The sequence below is a fragment of the Ambystoma mexicanum genome, chromosome 2q, assembly GCF_040938575.1.
Source record: "Ambystoma mexicanum isolate Mex_15411 chromosome 2q, UKY_AmexF1_1, whole genome shotgun sequence".
In the NCBI taxonomy this organism is placed as follows: domain Eukaryota; kingdom Metazoa; phylum Chordata; class Amphibia; order Caudata; family Ambystomatidae; genus Ambystoma; species Ambystoma mexicanum.
The window spans coordinates 192,792,908-192,805,340 of NC_090924.1; the positions used below are offsets into that span (position 1 = coordinate 192,792,908).

The following is a 12,433-nucleotide window of genomic DNA, read 5'->3' on the forward strand; positions in this document are numbered from 1 at the left end:
ATGTGGCCAGGGAGCGGTGTACAGGCACTCAGTGGGGCCGTTTACGGTTGATTCGCGATGCCGTACTTCTCACCATGGCGGAATGGTACTTTCCGCCGTGCTTGATGGCGTTAGGTACATGTCCGCTAGGGTCGGAATTCGCGTACCCTTGCGCCATGGTGGAATTTACGGTTTGGCATGGCGCGCGCGCGCGTACTTGGTGCAGTTAGCGTTGGCGTTCACTACGGTGTCGCTAATGGCATCGTACTTTGCGGTGACGGGTCATAGTCGCACCGAGCGCTATTCGATGGCGGTATTGCATTTCCGCCATCGTTTTTCGATTTCCGCCAGGGTCGTAATGAGGCCCAATGCCTTCCAAGCACTGCACATGGTCATAACTCACGTGAGGGTGGATACAAAAAAATCGAGACCCTCAAGCTGGCAAAGAAGTACATAAACACGGTGCTACTGTGCTGAACATGTCCAATGGAATTTTAACAGCTGTGGAGAACAAAAATGATTAAACATTCATCAAAGATCGGGTTGACTTGCTCACTACAGCCTCGACTAGAGCCCTGCTCGGACTCGGTGAAAAAAAAATGGCTGCTGTGTGGGGGAAAAAAGGAAATACTCGAGAGAAAATCACATAATAGTGACATCACTAACAAACTGTGTTGCGTAGTGAATACGCTAATGTACGCATGCGCGAGCGGGATCGAGGCTCGCGCATGCGCGGTTTACAATAAAGACGGTCCTCCCGCAGTTGGCGCCGGGGACCCGAGCAAGTCACACGTCTCTGGCGTGTCTCATTGTATGAGTGTGCGAGCGCACGTGTGAATGCCGGCGGGGGCACCTGGCCTGCCCCCGCTAATACAACATTGGCGACGAGGACGGCTCCGGACCAGTTCTCCACTCCGACGGCAGAGGGAAAGAACGTCACTCATTGTCGGCACGGACCCACATGCACGGCCGGCGGCCATCTTATTTCACACGCAGATTGCAGTGGTTGCGGCCCATGAGGGTGCTCGTGCGCCAGCTGCATTCCATCAAGCTTTTGGACCAATTTTTGGACACCCACAAACAACAACAACCTCCTGTGAGTACCATACACCACCATGGGTGAGGAAGAAGAGCAAGAGGGTGCTGTTGCCTCAGTCCCACGCAGGATGCACAGTACTCTGGCTCCTATGCACGAATTTGATACCACGGGCCCTCCATCCAAATTAGGACCGAAATGGCTCCTATGGGTCAAAAAATTTGAAATGTTCTTCAGGGCTTCGGGGGAAACAGATGATGAGGCGAAGATAGCCATCATGGTGTACTCGGCCGGGACGGAGCTTCGCAGAATATATGACTCTCTCAACATCCCAGTAGTCACATATGAAGCAGTGAAACAAGCACTCCGAGACCACTTTCTTCCCATGGGAAAAGTAGACTTTGACATGTTTGTCATGTGCGCCGAACAACAACTGGAAGAAGAATCGCTGGACCAGTTTTGTGCGCGGCTAAGGCACCTAGCAAGCTCCTGCAGGTGGGTGAACGAAGAAGAAATGGTTCTCAACTAGCTGCTGCAAGGGTGCAGTTCGGGGAAACTGAGGAGACAAGTCCTGAGAGAACCTGGGCTGACTCTGCAGCAAATTTTGGACACGGGGAGAGCCTACAAAATGGCTGAGGCCAGGGGGGCGAAGATGGATGCAGCCACACACTCTAGAAAGGAGGAAGAGGCATTTGCCATCAGACGCTCTGCTCCAGGGAGGGCAAGATGGACACCAAGGAGAGGAGACGGCGCCACAGCACCAAGCAATGCTCCGTCGTGCCCCTACTGCGGGTATGACCTGCCGCACGTGGGTGAGTGCCCAGCCAAATCCAGAGTCTGTGGCCGGTGTGGCACACCAGGACACTATGCTAGGGTGTGCAGGGCAACGGCACCAGTAGCAGCCTCGAGAGGACCAGAGAGAGTTGGCAAAAGCGACGCTCGGAGAGTGAGGGGTGTATGGGCTGACGAGGAAGAAGGAGAGATTTTTTTCATTTCAAGCAATGCCAAGGACCCCAGAGGAAGTCGACAACCAACATGTACAGTATACATCGGAGAAGTCCCTACTCCAGTCCTCATAGACACTGGGGCGTCATTCTGTGTGCTGGCAACCGAACACTACAATGCACTCCCAGGCCCGACAGGATTGACAGAATCCACAGCACGGATATATGCATTTGGAGGAGACGCACCCCTTCCCATCCAAGGAGTGTTTGTGGCTCCATTATCTCATGGACAGAACAAAATAAAAGCGAGATTCTTCGTCACCAGTGTAAGCCCACATTCCCTTTTAAGCAGTGCTGTATCGGAAGCACTGAACATTGTGCACTTCACTTTGGCGGTGTATCATGCTGATCTGGAATGTCTGTTACAACGCTTTGAGATGATTTTCAACGGCATAGGGAAGCTAAAGGCCAACCCCATACGGTTGCACATTGATGGGTCAGTGAGACCGACAGCGCTCAAACATCGCTGCATCCCGTTCCATCTGCGGGCACAGGTGGAAAGAGAGCTACATTCACTGGTCGACCTAGACATTATTGAAAGGGTGGAAGGGCCTACCCCTTGGGTCTCCCCAGTTGTAGTGGCCCAAAACCCAAACAGCCGGGTGCAGTACGCATCTGCGTGGACATGAGGCTACCCAATGTAGCAATCAAGCGAGAACGTCACCCCACGCCCACCCTAGATGACATTGTTGGTGAACTTCAGGGAGCAAAAGTCTTCTCAAAACTGGACTTAAGATCTGGCTACCACCAGTTGGAGCTCCACCCCGAGTCGAGATATATTACCACCTTTACGACTCACGAGGGGCTATACCAGTACAAAAGGCTCAGCTTCGGGGTCTCGTCCGCAGCAGAGGTTTTCCAAAACGCCATCAGGGGGGCTCTGTCAGGACTCAAGAGGGTAATCAATATGTCGGACGATATCCTGGTCTTTGCACGATCGGAGGCTGAACATCTAAAGCGCCTAGAAAACACCCTCGAGAGACTGCGCAGCCTCGGTCTGACCCTGCACAAAGGAAAATGCGAGTTCTTGAAGGACAGGCTACAATTTTTTGTATTCATATTCCACGCTGGGGGCATCTCCCTGGATCCCGAGAAGGTGAAAGATATTCAAGAAGCAGCTCTGCCAGCGTCCCCAGCAGAAATAAGAAGCTTCCTGGGGATGGTCAACTATTGTGGACGATTTATTCGTGACCTAGCCTCCTTGTCAGAACCCCTGAGGGCACTTACCAGAAATGACGTAGCGTGGACCTGGACTGGGAAAGAACAGAGGGCGTTCACGGCCATCAAGAATGCCCTATCGGGACAAGAGACTATGGCCTATTTCAACCCGGACCGCGAGTCAGAGATCGTGGTCGATGCCAGCCCGGTAGGGCTGGGAGCAGTCCTCATGCAGGCAGACCATCAGGGGACCATGCGACCCATCGCCTATGCTAGCAAAGCTCTCACGGAGAGGCGATATTCACAGATTGAGTGTGAGGCCTTGGCCATATTGTGGGGGTGCAAACACTTCCGGATTTAGATTCTAGGGAAGCCAGTTGTCTTGGTGACAGATCACAAGCCTCTCATCCCAATTTTGTCAGGAACCTCGTCCAAACCACCACCTTGCATAGAAAGATGGATGCTTTCGCTCATGGAATATGGGGTCCAGCTGCTCTACCCGCCAGGGACACACAACCCGGCGGACTACTTATCCCGCCATCCGGGTACTGGACGACCCAGGGACTCACAGGAGGTGGCAGACTGCATGGAGGCTATACACCTGGTGGTGGAGTCGGCATTGCCTGTTGCCCTAGCGCGCCATGAGATCGTGGACGAATCCAACACAGATGAAGCATTCCTGAGGATAAAAGGAGCGTTGGCCAGTGGGGAGTGGCGTGAGGTCCTCCTGAACAACTCCCGTAGGAATGTGGGGGCGCAAAAAGACCTGCAAGCACTCTGGAAGGCGCGCCATGAGCTGTCAGTAGCAGAAGACGGTCTCCTGCTAAGAGGCCACCAGATCGTGATTCCAAGAACACTGGTAGACAAAGTCCTGCAGCTCGCCCACAAAGGACACCAGGGGATGGCTAAGACGAAAGCACGTCTTAGATTGAAGGTCTGGTTTCCTGATCTGGAAAGCAGGGTTGAAGAATTCGTGAGAGCTTGCATCCCCTGCCAGGCAGCGAGTCCCGCGGAGAGGGGGCCGCCCATTCGGGCCATGGAGAGGAGTGACCGCCCATGGGGGACAGTGCATGCTGACTTCGGGTCCACGGGCCGAGGAATATACTTTTTGGTAGTGACAGACCAGTGGTCGCGCTATCCCGAGGTAGAGTTGGTTGAATCCACGGCCAGTGACCACACCATCCTAGCCATGGAGAAGATGTTCGCCACACATGGTTTTCCCCTGGAGATATGCTCGGACGATGGAGCACCGTTCAAAGGACAGCAATTTGCTCGCTATTGTGAGGAAAGGGGGATAAAACATCATAAAGTCACCCCCCTCTGGCCAAGAGCGAATGGAGAAGTAGAACGCGGAGGCCCTTTTCAAACGGGTACCAAGCGGACTGTTACCTGAAGTTGAAGGTCGACGTCTGGGAGAGATCGACAACAACCACATGCGAACGGAGAGAGCCGCTCAGAACATGAGAGAGAGACAATACGGCGAGGATTACCAGAGAAAGAGATTGCAGTGGGAGACACCGTGCTGGTGCGGACTAGGAGACCGGAAGGAAAGTTGTCGCTGCCATATGAAACACAACCGCTGGGAGTGACACACGTCAAGGGGTCTATGGTCACCGCCGCCAATGCACAAGGGACAGTCACCAGGAATGTCTCGTTCTTCAAGCGCATAGGAGCTGTGAACTCGGAGGAAGCCGTCATGCAAGGCCCAGAATTGCCACGGAGAAGCGATGGACCGCCAGAGACTCCTGGGACACCAGAGGTGCCCAATGATGAGGCACGCAGGTACCCGAGCCGGGTGGGGCGCAAGCCGCCGCAGAGGTTCCAAGACTTTATTATGGACCCTGCCTCGTAACCAGTGACACACTGTCAGTTGCAATTTGAATAGAGCACTGTTGATTCTAATGTTTGGTAATGTTTATTGTTCAGGGGAAAAGGGAGGGATGTTGCGTAGTGAATACGCTAATGTACGCATGCACGAGCGGGATCGAGGCTCGCGCATGCGCGCTTTAGAATAAAGACGGTCCTCCGGCAGTTGGTGCCGGGGACCCGAGCAAGTCACACGTCTCCGGCGTGTCTCATTGTACGAGTGTGCGAGCGCACGTGTGAATGCCGGCGGGGGCCCCTGGCCTGCCCCCGCTAATACAACAAACTGGACAGCCAATCAGCTACTGCTTACATTTCAAAGCAAAAGAGCAACACCTACAAATCAGTAAATGGGCATTTTCAGAACCATTTTAAACCAAAACGTAACTAGTAAAGTACTTAGTTTATTTTAAATACAAAATACAGTACAATGTGTAACATAACTTGAAAGCTGCGCATTAAAACATGGTAGCCACCATTTTGGAAGGAAAAATAGCTGACAAATTCACCACACAGAAACGCAGTCAAAAAGTGCAAAATGAGGTGTGTTGTAGGTGGAAAAGAGTGGGAAATGGGAGGAAAAACCTATAGATTCCACTTAGCGATGGGCGTTAAATTGGTGGGGCACATAGCCAAATTACATAAATCCATCCTCATATGTCAACCTGCATTGAAAAGCATTACAAACCTGCATTAAAAGACCCTATTTCAAGCTCTCATGTTAAAGCTCTTATTTTAATGATAATAATTTCAGCTTTATAGTTAGAACTTTCAGCGCCACCTAATAGCCAAAACTAAAAAGGAAAAGCAAAGTACAGACCTATATCCAACCTACCCTATCCGGCAAAGATCCTGGAGAACCATGTATACAAGACCCTACTTAAATACTTGGAAACAAACAGCATACTTGACCACTCGCAAGTTTGCGTCAGATCAATGAGAGGAACAGAATCGACAACCCCATCCATATGAGATGAATGCAGACAATGGCACCCAATCTGCCCTCATACTACTGGACATCTCTGCGACACTCAACACAATTAGCCACACTACACTAATAAAAAAGACTTTTGGAATGCGGCATAAAAGAATCGGCCCTAAGGTGGCTTATCTCCTTCCTCACAAATTGAACCGAAAGAACCTAGCTACCAACGTCCACCTCAAACACCAAAAACAGCTCCTGCAGAGTCCCACAAAAATCATAAAACATAAAAACATACACATATGGCTTCAACAAGCACTGGAACCTATTTCTCTTTCTGAATATGCCTGCTATGACATCATGACAGAGGATTATGGAATTCATAATCAATTGTTATGATGTCACAGAAGGGTAACACAGCATTTTCAATGGCAGGTATATTTTTTACTTTTTGGTTGCTGTTGGGTAAGGGGAGAGGGAACTTGGGATTTTTTATGTTTTGTATACAGTTCCCTCATGCCCCCACTCTAAACCCTGGCATTACCAGTCCTTAGCGAACAGTGGAGGAGGTTGAAATGGGATGCCTCAGAACATACACAACATAAAATGATAGAAGGCGGTAAGAATTCAACTAAAGCACACCTTCCTTTTAAGGTGCATCCAACCTCCCAGTTCTGAGAAACGGTAGCAACTCAAGCTTTGTTCTCGTCTATCATGCCACTCAGTTATGATATGACATGGCATTTGTAACGCGCCTATACACAAGTGTTTCAAGGCACGACGAGGCAGGGAGGGGGGAACAAGGGGAGACAGACAATAATCCTACTAGGCCAGGTGTCATTCAGATCGCACAAGTGCCTGGGTAGGGGGGACGGGAAAAGTGCGAGGGGGAAAGGGAGAGGGGAAAGTGCAGTACAGGGTTAGTAACAAACAAGATAAATAATAAGGGCCAGCTGGTGGCAAGTGCAAGATAAGTGCAGACAAGTGCAGGGAAGTGGGGCTGTAGGCATACAGAGACAGTCCCGCAGTGCAGGGGTTGCCAGGAAGGCAGTGCAGGGGAGAGTGGCTGGGCCAAGGACCGAGATTGGTGAGTGGCCCAGTTGCTGATTCAGTACAGTTTCAGTGATTTAGCAGGGGAGAGGGGGAGAGAAAGCAGAAGCAAAGAGGAAGGTTTTGAGGTGCTTCCGGAACCGGAGATGGTTCTCCTCAAGTTTCAGGGAGGCAGGAAGGCTGTTCCAGAGGGAGGCCCCTGCTGCGGAGAGAGATCTCCCCACAACTCGTTGCTTGGAGAAGCGGCTGACCCTGAGGGAGTTGGAGGCGGATGAGCGAAGTGCTTGAGAAGGAAGATATTTAGGAAGGGAGAGTTGAAGGTATTTTGGCCCCAGGCCCCAGAAGGCCTTGTGGACAATGCAGAGGTGTTTGAACTTAATCCTCGCAGCCACAGGGAGCCAGTGTAGCGATTTCAGTCCTGGAGAGATACGGTCCCTGGGCTTGAGGCCAAGGACAAGTCTCGCAGTCCTGTTCTGGATGAGTTGCAGAGGGCGGAGAGTAGAGGCAGGAAGATTTAGATAGAGGCTGTTACAGTAGTCCAGCTTCGAGAGAACCAGGGCTCTGGAGACAGTGAGCTTCTGGGGGAAGGAGAGGAAAGGAAGGATACCTCTGAGGAGGTGCAGCTGGTAGTGTGACTTCTTAGAAACGTCAGAAATGTGAGGAGAGAAGGAGAGTGTGGAGTCGAAGATGACCCCGAGGTTTTTTGCCTTGCAGGTAGGAGCAGGAAGAGGGCCAAGAGAGGCTGGCCAGAGAGCTGCAGGGAAGAAGGGAGTGGGTGTGCCGATGAGTAGAATCTCGGTCTTACTGGCATTAAGGCAGAGATCGTTGGCGGCACACCATTTCTGGATAGCAGAAAGATAGTCAGAGATGAGGGAAGGAGAAGAGGAGGCCGAGGATGGCCTGGAAATGAGCTGGGTATCATCCGCATAGCACTGAAAGTTGGGGCAGAGAGCAGCGATGCAGTGGGCAAGAAGTGCCAGATACTGGTTGAACAGCCAGGGAGAGAGGTTAGAACCCTGGGGGACACCACAGGTAGAGAAAAAGATGTCAGACAGGAAAGACCCCAGTTGGAACTGGGAGGGTCGATTTGAGAGGAAAGAGGTCAGCCAAGCCAGAGCCTGACCAGTGATACCCAGGTTATCCAGCCTCTCCCTGCTACTCTCCAACATCTACATGTCCCCTTTGATGAAAATCATTCAAATCCACGGACTGACCGCCTACACCTATGCAGATGACACACAACTGATTGTGAAGATAACCAGGACCCAAGAACCAAACATCTGCCTAAAGAATTGTCTCACAGACATCTACAACTGGATGACAATTAACAACCTCAAATTGAACCCGGCCAAAATGGAAATAATGGTCTTACCCCTAGAAGGCAACGCAATAAACCCACAACTGGACTGGCCGCCAGGCAAGGGAACCCAACCGAAACTTCAAAAGTTGTAAATAACCTAGGAATACTCATGGACAGTCAACACAATCACAAAAAAGTGTTTCTATCTCCTGAGACTCCCCAGGGGGCTGCTCCCATACCTCTCTTTTCCACAGAGAGCCCTTAAAATCAAATCTCAGATATTAACAAGAATTGACTACGCAAACAGTCTTTACCTAGGAATGCCTTATAGACCAAAAAAGTCAATGCGTCCAGAATACTGCAACTAGGATTCTCCTGAGATTAAACAGAAGAGACCGCAACGCTCCAGCTCTGAGAAGCTTACATTGGCTACCAGTAAGAAAACACATTCAATTCAAGGCCTTCTGCATTGCCCATAAATCCTTACACAGACAAAGAGCTGAATTTATCCAGGCCAACATCAGTCGCTACCTACCAAGAAGAGACCTAAGATCAAGCAAAAACCTAGAAATAGAGACAAAATAATATGAGAAGGAGAAATTCGGAGAAACTGCATTCTCACGCTTAATTGCTAACCTATGGAACACAATGTCCAAGAAAATTAGAACCACAGAAGACCAACTTGATCAAATGATTCAAAACATGGTCATTCAACTGCCAATGACAGGCAGAAAAGGACTACAGCAGCAAAAGCAGAAGACCAAAAGAAATGCACTAAGGGACAATGTCACAAAGGACAATAGCAGAGAAATCAAGGAGGACCAAAATCCCCTGCATCCACCCCCCATCCTCCCCAGCCAAGCGCCACAGATAGAGAGATAGGTGAAAAGAAGCCTGCCCCACATGAGACATATTCAGGGAAAGACACCCCCACGCGCACCATTTATGCATTGAGGAAAGACCTGCCATGTAACGCATTCAATCGAAGCACATAGGCTAACCATGTGTTACCCCAGATAATGAGGGTAGTTCAGTCAAGCATTAGCTTCCGAAGATTCATGGAAACCAGCCATGCGTCTATTTAGCAGCCAATCCCACAACAAGCCGAAGCACAATTATTCAGAATAATTCCTGCTGAATAACTAGAAACATACTCAGAGGAACCAGTGGGGGAGGTTTGGCGCTGAGCTTGGAGAGGTGGCGAGAACGACCAACAGACCACAACCAGGAGTGTTGGAGGGTAGCAATGAATAGCAACCAGACCTGCGCTGAAGACATACCCAAGCAAGGGTCTTCTTGTCACTGTCACTGATCTACAAACAACACATTTGTACAGGTATCAGGTTCCCACAATGAAAAGTAGTCATGTGAACAGTAAAGCACCGGAACAGCACACAGAGCAGCAGAAGGGAAAAAAGAAATTCCTCAATTTTAAATATTCTATTAGAGGGCAAGAGAAGTAGCAAAATACAGCACAGCAGTGAAATAGGGCCATGCTAACCTGTCATAAAAGTGTGTCATTTTTACACAGCATTCAGAGGGGAAAAGGTGTGGTTACAATTTTGCATATTTAAAAAATATGGACCTGATTACAAGTTTGGCAGTGCAGGTAATTCTATCACTGCCACTTTTCCTGCACCAGCAAATTATATTCTTTGACACTCTACTACTGGCGGAATCACTGCACAGTAAATTCCCCAATTTTTGGATGAAGCGTGGCGGCTTCAGCTCCAGTTTGTTACTGGAGATAAATCCTTCACTTTAGCCCCAAAAATCGGTAAATTTATCATGCAGTAATTCCATCCGTGGTAAATCCTCCAAAAGTCCCCATGGAGTCCTATGGACTCCAAAAATGGGGATTACCACCACTTGTAATTCTGTAGTAATGCCACAGGATGAAGTGGTGGTAACGGTAATTAAGTTTGGCTGTAATTCAGCAGATACCGAATTACTGCCAAACTCGTATTGCGGCCCTATGCCAACACATTGTTCAAGGAATACCAGAGGGGTACAATTGAACTAACATCCCATAATATAGGTTTTCGATATTCCTTGTCTATGGTGAATATACCTGGAGCCTACAAGATAACCTGTTTGCATATGGAAACAACAAACATTTTCTGACAACATTTAGAATAGTAGATGAGTACCCATCAACCTCGAAGATGTTCATATGGCTTCAACAAGCACTGGAACCTATTTCTCTTTCTGATTGCTGAATATGCCTGCTATGACATCATGACAGAGGATTATGGAATTCATAATCAATTGTTATGATGTCACAGAAGGGTAACACAGCATTTTCAATGGCAGGTATATTTTTTACTTTTTGGTTGCTGTTGGGTAAGGGGAGAGGGAACTTGGGATTTTTTATGTTTTGTATACAGTTCCCTCATGCGCCCACTCTAAACCCTGGCATTACCAGTCCTTAGCGAACAGTGGAGGAGGTTGAAATGGGATGCCTCAGAACATACACAACATAAAATGATAGAAGGTGGTAAGATTTCAACTAAAGGACACCTTCCTTTTACGGTGCATCCAACCTCCCAGTTCTGAGAAACGTTAGCAACTCAAGCTTTGTTCTCGTCTATCATGCCACTCAGTTATGATATGACATGGCATTTGTAACGCGCCTATACACAAGTGTTTCAAGGCACGACGAGGCAGGGAGGGGGGAACAAGGGGAGACAGACAATAATCCTACTAGGCCAGGTGTCATTCAGATCGCGCAAGTGCATGGGTAGGGGGGACGGGAAAAGTGCGAGGGGGAAAGGGAGAGGGGAAAGTGCAGTACAGGGTTAGTAACAAACAAGATAAATAATAAGGGCCAGCTGGTGGCAAGTGCAAGATAAGTGCAGACAAGTGCAGGGAAGTGGGGCTGTAGGCATACAGAGACAGTCCCGCAGTGCAGGGGTTGCCAGGAAGGCAGTGCAGTGGAGAGTGGCTGGGCCAAGGACCGAGATTGGTGAGTGGCCCAGTTGCTGATTCAGTACAGTTTCAGTGATTTAGCAGGGGAGAGGGGGAGAGAAAGCAGAAGCAAAGAGGAAGGTTTTGAGGTGCTTCCGGAACCGGAGATGGTTCTCCTCAAGTTTCAGGGAGGCAGGAAGGCTGTTCCAGAGGGAGGCCCCTGCTGCGGAGAGAGATCTCCCCACAACTCGTTGCTTGGAGAAGCGGCTGACCCTGAGGGAGTTGGAGGCGGATGAGCGAAGTGCTTGAGAAGGAAGATATTTAGGAAGGGAGAGTTGAAGGTATTTTGGCCCCAGGCCCCAGAAGGCCTTGTGGACAATGCAGAGGTGTTTGAACTTAATCCTCGCAGCCACAGGGAGCCAGTGTAGCGATTTCAGTCCTGGAGAGATACGGTCCCTGGGCTTGAGGCCAAGGACAAGTCTCGCAGTCCTGTTCTGGATGAGTTGCAGAGGGCGGAGAGTAGAGGCAGGAAGATTTAGATAGAGGCTGTTACAGTAGTCCAGCTTCGAGAGAACCAGGGCTCTGGAGACAGTGAGCTTCTGGGGGAAGGAGAGGAAAGGAAGGATACCTCTGAGGAGGTGCAGCTGGTAGTGTGACTTCTTAGAAGCGTCAGAAATGTGAGGAGAGAAGGAGAGTGTGGAGTCGAAGATGACCCCGAGGTTTTTTGCCTTGCAGGTAGGAGCAGGAAGAGGGCCAAGAGAGGCTGGCCAGAGAGCTGCAGGGAAGGAGGGAGTGGGTGTGCCAATGAGTAGAATCTCGGTCTTACTGGCATTAAGGCAGAGATCGTTGGCGGCACACCATTTCTGGATAGCAGAAAGATAGTCAGAGATGAGGGAAGGAGAAGAGGAGGCCGAGGATGGCCTGGAAATGAGCTGGGTATCATCCGCATAGCACTGAAAGTTGGGGCAGAGAGCAGCGATGCAGTGGGCAAGAAGTGCCAGATACTGGTTGAACAGCCAGGGAGAGAGGTTAGAACCCTGGGGGACACCACAGGTAGAGAAAAAGATGTCAGACAGGAAAGACCCCAGTTGGAACTGGGAGGGTCGATTTGAGAGGAAAGAGGTCAGCCAAGCCAGAGCCTGACCAGTGATACCCAGGTTATCAAGGAGACGGTTGAGCAGGATGGTATGGTTGACAGTATCAAAGGCAGAAGA

At 49.9% G+C, this 12,433-nt stretch overlaps 1 protein-coding gene across 2 annotated transcripts in view; it reads right to left on the minus strand.

The window, feature by feature from the left end:
* The window catches only part of LOC138569274 (multidrug resistance-associated protein 1-like), a 1,459,677-nt gene that overhangs the window by 909,008 nt on the left and 538,236 nt on the right, over nucleotides 1-12,433 (minus strand). The gene's annotated exons all lie outside the window — the stretch shown is intronic.